An 8,777-nucleotide genomic window follows, 5' to 3' on the forward strand; every position below is an offset into this window, starting at 1 on the left:
TCCCAAAGAGGTTAAAACAATGGCGTTAAAGTGGAATCCGCATAAAATAGTCCCATCTCCTGCACCTTCTCTATGGTCTGGCTTTCTGTTCCCCCAAGTCTGTCCCTGGGTACTTTGGCATTCCTGCCCCCAAGTGAATTTATTTTCCTTTCCATGACAAACTGTTCAACTTTGCAAAACTGGAGCCCGTGGGTTTTCCTGAAGCCTGTGGGTGCTTCTTTCTGGAAGGTGCGGGGTGGGGGGTGCTATTCTGTTAGAGCCATGTTTAAAGAAAGCTAAATAGAAGCCCACCTGAACAGGAGGAGTCTACCTTTGGATCTGGAGGCCCAGTGAAAGGTGATGGCTGGCCACTGGTGGGGAACCCTGCTTGGGAGCTTCCTGTCCTGCATAGCCAACACTCTGTGGGTGGCACGTCTCCTGATCCCATCAGACAGACTTAGTCTGACATAAATCATCATCTGTCTTAGGGCCACTTTTTCAAAGGTGCTGGGTCTGTTCCATCTTGGCAGGGAAGTCTGTCCCTTGGCATGCAAAAATCCAGGCTCTCACTCTGTGCCAGTGTTTCTCAACCTTGGCCACTTTAAGACGGGTGGACTTCGACTCCCAGAATTCCCCAGCCAGCCATGTTGGCTGGGGAACTCTGGGAGTTTGGCTGGAGAATTCTGGGAGTTCAAATCCACCCGTCTTAAAGTAGCCAAGTTTGAGAAACACTGATCTATGCGCAGGAGCATCCTTATAGTATTTTGCTTGGCACTGGAAATTGACCCTCGTAAGTCAAATTCTATATTAAGGCCTGAAAGTGATCCGGGTCCTGCCAAGGGAGAGACATAAATCTTAACGCAAGATAGAGAGGGGTTAGCATTCAAGTTTTTGAATGGAGATGCGGGGGGGGGGAAAGGGATTTTTACTATATGACCTTATTTGGTTATTTGATCTGGCTTCTAAGTGCAGCTGCTGTTGGCATGCCCACCGTGCGCACAATCCACACTGCTCCAACCCTGCTTTAACCTGGTCTACTCTACCATGTTGGGTGAACCCTTGGAACCGTTCCATCCAGAAGACCTGTTCATCCTGATCAATCCGTCCTCCGCAAACCTGGTTTATAACATTAGAACAGGACCAAAGAAAAGGAAGTTGAGAAAAATCGGCAAAGAAGGAAGGCTGGGTGCTTGAACATCTGGAAGCTGCACATCGCCAGCTGTTGGAAGTTGGCAGATGCAGGACCAGAGAGTGACAGGACATCGCCCAGTGTCTAAAAGCAGGCTAGCCCCCCCCCCATTTACCTTGGCCCCTTTTCCCCAGAGGTGGACTGAGTTGGGATACCAAAGCAAGCAGTATCCAAAAACTGGGCTCCACTTGTTACTGATTTTAGAGAGGGTAACTTTGATCAAGGCAGAGCAGCGTAAACAATTAAAACCAGAGAGGGGGGTCTCCCCCCACCCCCCTGCTCTGCTGTTTGGGCTATTGCTGAGATCCTGAAGTGCAGGACATAAACTTGTCCTGGCCCCTGGAAGCGGGGTGGGTGGTGGGTGGGGAGAATGGGACTTTCTTTTCCATCCCTTGATCTCTGGAATCTTCTAACCCTAATGCCAGGAAGTGCATTTCCTGTCTCTTGCACAAGACAAAGAGGGCAGAAGGTGTGGGGGGGGGGAGGAATGTGGGGGGGAGATCTTCAGCAGAGATTGTTACAAGGTGGAATCGCACATTTTATTCAAAGGCTCAAAAGCTCATGCTTTTTAAAAAAAACAGTCGGAAAAAGTGCTACCCGGTTCCTGATTATTATTATTATTATTATTATCGATTATCATTATTATTGGCTATAGAGCTGCAGTTCACGAAAGCTGTTAGTTGGAAAAGGGGCTAGCAGATTCCTCCTGAATGCATGAATTACAGCTCACGAAAGCTGATGCCCTTTCATAAAATGGTTAGTCGAGTCCTTCGGATTTTTGCCCTCCATAGCCTAACGTGGCTTTCCTCCTACAATGTTTACAAGGTGGGCTGGGAATGGGGGTGGGATGTGGTGGGAGAGGAGAGATATCGTTGCAACAAATTGGGGGGGGGAGCAGAGGAGGAAACTCCGTTAAGGTGGGATTTTGCAAAAACAACACGGATGTGCATGTTCAGCTGAGCATACCCGCTACCATAGTTTTTAGGTAGTCGGAAGTATTTTATCGTTCTCACTAGCTTATCTCTGTTGCTTTACGTACACCCTGGAATCTTTTAAGAGTGAGGCCATTTGCAAAGTTCATACAAAAAATTGAATAAATAAATAATTCAGCCACGGACGAATGCCTTGCTTTAAGACCCCGCCTGTAGGGGTGATGCACAATATTATGGCACCTTGAAATGCCATTCCAGCAAAAAGGAGCAAAGTGTTGCATTTTCTGGCTTTTTCAGCAGAGACAGTTGGGTCTGATGAACTTTGCTTGGATTGCAGCAGGGTGTCGATTCCTTGAGGGGGTGGGCGGTCCAGTGAAGGCAATCCTTTCTCAACTGGTCCAGATGCATTAGACCAGTGTTTCCCAACCTTGGCAACCTTAAGATGCATGGACTTCAACGCCCAGAATTCCCCCACCAGCATGGCTGACGGGGGAATTCTGGGCGTTGAAGTCCACACATCTTAACGTTGCCGAGGTTGAGAAATTCTGCATTAGACCTTCAATATAAAGCCTCTTTCATGTCAACCTCAACAACTCCATGAACACACGCCTATAATTTTCTCAGCCTCTGTATAGGAATGATTTGCCCCTGGGTTTTTCCCAGGATATTCCTTTTCTCTGCAGTCTGTCCCAAATCCTGGGATTTCCTGGCGTTTCCCATCCAAATACTAAAAATCTGATCCAGTTTTGCTTTTTGAGATCAGTCAATGTCTGTTGGGGCTGCCCCCTAGCTGGATGATGGAAAGATAGGCCAACCCAAATCGGGTTGGAGAAAAATTATTTCCTAAATTCTCCTCCCTCTCTGCAGAAACTCCACCTGGAATGGATGGAGCAATGAGAACCGACTGCATTTGTGCTTGGATCTCAAATAATGCAGGAGAAACTCCCAGCAGATCAGGAGCGACCTCATTTTCCAAGGGAGTAAAATGTGGTCCTCTTTCTAATTTTATCTAGATTGCAAAACACAGTGTGTTTCCTTTGATCGCCTTCCCTGAGTACAGAAAGTTTCAGACATTCCACATCTGGTTTAATCTGTGTGCTAGTGAGAACATGACTGTGCAAGCTGGTGGAAAAATGGGTACAGGAAAATCTGGTTTTCAGAAAGCAATTTTTGTTCCCTGGTTACAAGAGACACACAACGTCAATATAAGACTAACCGCTCTTAAAACAAAACAAAACAACGTTGGCTTAGCTTTCCTGCTTCAGCTGGTTCCTCTTTGGATCTGCGTATTGGTGGAACCCTGAAAAGAGGTTAATTGTGTTCACCGCTGGATTGTGGAAACACACCCACAAGCGCTCAGTCTAGTTTTAGGGTGGATGTAGTGAAATCAAGGGTTTAATCCAGCGGGTTCACTCTGAATATGCCTCTTTTGTAGCAGGTACCAGCTTAGAAAAAGCTCCTGTGAATGAGAGAAAAGGGTGTAATTTGATGTAATCAAGGTTTATAAGAGTTTGCATGAAAATATTTTGTTTATCTAACCATCCATCCACCTCTCTCATTCTTCTGATATCTATCTCTATCTATCTATCTATCTATCTATCTATCTATCTATCTATCTATCTATCTATCTATCATCTACCATCTACCATCTACCATCTACCTATTCATTTATCATGTCTGGCTGGGGAATTCTGGGAGTTGAAGTCCACACAGCTTAAAGTTGCTGAGGTTGAGAAACACTGATCTATCCATCCATCATCTGTTTATCCATTCATATATTCAACTATCCACCCAACTATCTCGTTCTTTTGATATCTATCATGGATCTATTCCCTCTCTCTCTCTCTCTCTCTCTCTCTCTCTCTCTCTCTCTCTCTCTCTCTCTCTCTCTCTATCATCCATCTAATTTTATGGCACAGGACAATCTGCCTGTAAATAAGCTGGTTTGGGTGAAGATAAGCCTTTTGCATTCTTTTCTCCCTCCTTTGTTTTTGAAAAGCAGAACTGAGGAGGGAGCTGTTACCCCTGCCAGATCAAGGGGAGCAGAAGGCCTGTGGCTTTGATCTTGCTGCCATCCCAGCTGGCTTTAAAGAGCAGGAAATGGGCACCCCCCCCCCGCCCCTTTCAAATTCCCAGCCTCACTCTTATCTTCCCCCTCAGGCACTTTTGCTAGGATGAGAAGCTGAAGTCTCCTTGCAGTCAAACTTGGTGACTTTTTGGACTCAGCCATGTAGTTTTCTTGGCAAGAACAAAATTCCCATCTTCCGGGATGATTTTTAACTTCAAAGTCTAGTCTATGGGCCCTGGGATTTCCTAGTGGTCTCCCATCCAGGTACCGAACAATTCCAATCCTATGTAGCTTTTCAAGATTAGCCAGCATGGGCTAGATGCTTATTATTATTATTATTATTATTATTATTATTTGATCTGTTTGGGCCCCCCCCCATCCCATCTAAATGACTCTGGGCAGCTCACAACAGGTAAAAACAATTAAGAAACCAACTTGAAAACTAATATACAAACATGTAAAAACTGTCCATAATCAATTTAACAGACATAAAAAAACTTGGCTGATTTTCTCTAGTCCAACTCAGCTCTAATTACTGAGACATACCGTTTTCTTGGCAACAATAAAAAAGTGTTTACATTGTTAACTTCTGGGAAGATTTTTTTACTTGTCAGTCAAGCTAAATTTAAGGAAATTGGAAGAAGGAATTTGTAGTTTGTGCCCAAGTTAGTCACAATACAGAGGCCTACACTTCAGGTTGGTGTATACTCTGCACTGTGGGACCCCGTCCCATAACACTCTAGAGGAAAAACATGAGTCTGAAGCATTTCGCCCCCAGCACCAAGTGATCTAGGCTTGTCCTCCTTTTTCTAGAAACACTATATCTATCTATCTATCTATCTATCTATCTATCTATCTATCTATCTATCTATCTATCTATCTATCTATCTACCTATCTACCTATCTACCTATCTACCTATCTACCTATCTATCTAATTTATCCCCGCCCATCTCCTCCCATCGGAGGACTCTGGGAGGTTTACAACAATCGATTAAAACCATCACCCTAAATACAAAGAGTAAAATACAGTAAAAAATAATATAAATAGAGGTAAAAATAAAGAATCCAAGTGGTGAAGAATCTAAAACAGAATTTAAAACCCTCATTCTTTCTTTTCACAACTGCTGTCTTCCTTTTTCCACTTTCTGACCCAAATGCTCAGCTCACAGGGTCCTCAATTGTTCAGGCTGAAAATGGGGATGGTTTTTAGCATATTATGGGAACCTGGCCCTTGGTAGCCAATTCATCAAAGACTGGTTTAACAAGCCACGGTTTAGCAGGTGATAGAAACAGCCACAATATCCAACATTCATGGGCAGGCATGCAGCAAGTGGTTTTGAACCAGTGCCTTCCACAATTTTCAATTTCCTCTTGAGCTTTAATCTGAGGAATTGTCTCTCCTGCTGCAGCTGTCCAATTCAGTGTTTCTCAACCTTGGCAACTGTAAGGTGCGTGGACTTCAACTCCCAGAATTCCCCAGCCAGCATATGCTGGCTGGGGAATTCTGGGAGTTGAAGTCCACGCACCTTACAGTTGCCAAGGTTGAGAAACTCTGGTCCAACAGCTCAGATTAGCAGGACAACCCCTTTTAAAGACCTCCCCCCAAATGTTCCCTGAATGTCACCAATTTGTAGCAGCACTCTTTCCTGCAGTCATTAACCAGCCCAAGGAAATCAGTATTCAAATATCCAAAATATCCAAAACTAAATTGACAGTATCAGGGTAATTAGGAAAAGTCCATAACTTTGGCTAAAAGACAAATATTAAATCAAAATATGCTAGTGAGTTTATCCCATTACCAGCTTCACCTCTAATTTTAGCCATCTTGCTTTAATTGTTAGGTTTCGTAATGCATGTTTGGAGCTGAAAGCCACCTGGGGGTTGTGCAGAGAGAAAAGCAGAGTGTAAATTTAATGCAGAGCGAAAGGCACAATCTATTTTTGCCATCTTGGGTCTTCCTGCCCTGTGCCTTTGTCACCCTCCTAATATCCATATGACAGTCTGTGTAGGGGAGTAAAGCTGGAAGAAGTTAAGAAAAATAAAATTGGGCACAAGTGGTTGGAAATCTGCTTTTTTTTTCATTTCCGGGGAACATGTATTTGCTGATCCTTGGATCTGAGATGGTGGGGCTAAGGAGATCCAGGATTTGATGCTTTTGCTCAGCCAGATCCTAAGAATCACTCTTAAGCTTTAAGCTAACCCAGTGTTTCTCAGCCTCAGCAACTTTAAAGAAAAGTTTAAAGTTTTTCAACCTTGGCCACTTTAAGACGTGTGGACTTCAACTCCCAGAATTCCTCAGCCAGCTGTGCTGGCTGAGGAATTCTGGGAGTTGAAGTCCACACATCTTAAAGTGGCCAAGGTTGAAAAATATTGGTATAAAGCAAGAATTGGCAAATTGGAGCCTGCAGGCCCCAGACTCATGGGAACTGGCCCAGCACCAAAGTACAAATTAACAATCTCTTTTCAAAAGCCAAGCTTTCATCAGGACACTAAGCCTCCTGAAATGTTGGTGCTCCTGCCTAAAGCTTGCCAGGTGGGAGATGAAGCTGAGAAGCTTTGCCAGATGGAAAAGTAAAGGCTGTTCTTCTGGTTGAGAAACTGATGAACCGGCTCATTGTAAGCATGCAAAGATGTCAGATGTTTAAATGGGAGATGTTCAAGCAAGCCTTGAGCAGGAAAGGCCGCAAGCTTAGGAGAAAAGCCTCTGATGGAGGGAAGTGTCTTCCTGCAATCTTGGATGTACGCTATTTTTTTTTGCTCTGCCATTCCCTTCATACGTTTTAAAAGCCGTTTCCTTTCCAGTCTCATCTACAGCCCCTGGTGGTCTCCCATCCAAATTCACAGCTTGGAATAAGTACATGGAATCCTGGGCAATCCCTTTCTCTAGACTGGAATATATACTGAAAAAGACAAGACTCCAAGTTTATGAATGCCTAGGACAAGGCAAGTGGTTTATCATTGCCTTTTTGGATGTTTTTTTCCTATTTTGAAGTCTGGTATTCAACTCTGATTTCCTGGTGGTCTCCCATCCCACTACTAAACAGGTCAGATTGTGATTAGCTTTTTCAGGCTCAGCCCGCCCAATTGACTACCCCCTGGAGCCTGTCTTCAATCTATGGCCTTGCATTCTATTGTCCAATTGGATTATTTTTGTTTTTGTTATTTTTTACTATCATTTATTGCACGCTGTCCAGAATCTGAATGGGTTGGGGTGGTGAAAGAATTGTGTATGTAAAAATAAATAAATGCCATAAAATAAAGTAACATAAAATAAGAAATGAGACACTGGAAGAAAAGGGCATGCCATGCCCTGGCTTGCAACTTTGGAAATGAAGTTTTGTCAAATGGCAAAAGAATTGACCCGAAACAAGAATGCCTGGGAGTCAGAATTAGGGGGGGAAAGGGGGATTTGCAATTCACGTGGCATAACCATCCCGGACAATTTGCAGGGCTTTAAAAGCCGGCCTCCACAGCCTCTCTCATCTGCCTGTTTTACCTGCATGGTCCCAACTTCACCCTTCGCTCCCTCGAATTAACACATGGGTGTTTTTTTCTCTCCAGGATGCAAAGAAGGGGAACAATAGACAGGAGGTGCGAAACTTCAAAGGGGTCGTTGGGGAAGATCAGAGAGGCGGGGAAGGTTTAATCCGGCCCCCCCACCAAGAAGAGGCCATAGAATTTTATGAGCTCCAGGCTGGATCCTCTTTTGAAGTCCTGAGATGGCCCCATGAATACCCTTCTGGCTTCCTTCCGTCTTCTTTGGGCCTAATCTGGTGGGTGAGGAGGGCTGTTTTCCAGAAGATGCAGACACCTTCAAAGGCCAGACCAGAGATAATATGATTAATCCTGCCTCTTCCTAGGAACCAGGGTTAGCACAGTGTAACTCACTGCCTAGCATTATAAGCTATCATGAATTGCGTATGGTACATTGCAACCATGAGCTTCACGTGGAGGCTCTGTGCACGGAAAAAAACAACTTTTGGGTGTCAGACAAATCTGTGTAATCCGTTACAGGAGTGTTTCACAACGTCAGCAATTTTAAGATGGGTGGACTTCAACTCCCAGAATCCCCCAGCCAGCAGGCTTTAGGATGTTTGGACTTCAACTCCCAGAATCCCCCAGCCAGCAGGCTTTAGGATGTTTGGACTTCAACTCCCAGAATCCCCCAGCCAGCAGGCTTTAGGAGGTGTGGACTTCAACTCCCAGAATTCCCCAGCCAGCATGCTTTAGGATATGTGGACTTCAACTCCCAGAATCCCCTAGCCAGTTGAAGTCCACACATCGTAAAGTTGCTGAGGCTGAGAAACACTGCGCTAGCTTAAAGCTTAAGAGTGATTCTTAGGGTCTGATTTTAAAGTGATATAATGCACCTTATAATTTTGTAAGTAATTAATAATATATTGGAAAATTGATCTCCATGACACTTTAGATGTATTATTTGTCCCTTACTATTTGTATTCCACTTTTTTATTCTGTTTATAGTTCTTTTATCTCTCCTTATCTATATTCTTTCTTTAAATGTTTAATTAAAAAAACAATCTCTTTCTTCTTGTAGTTCCTCTGGCATCCCATTCTTCTTGAAGTTGAAAAGAAATACATTCTCTTAAA

This window comes from Candoia aspera, chromosome 4, assembly GCF_035149785.1.
Source record: "Candoia aspera isolate rCanAsp1 chromosome 4, rCanAsp1.hap2, whole genome shotgun sequence".
NCBI lineage: Eukaryota > Metazoa > Chordata > Lepidosauria > Squamata > Boidae > Candoia > Candoia aspera.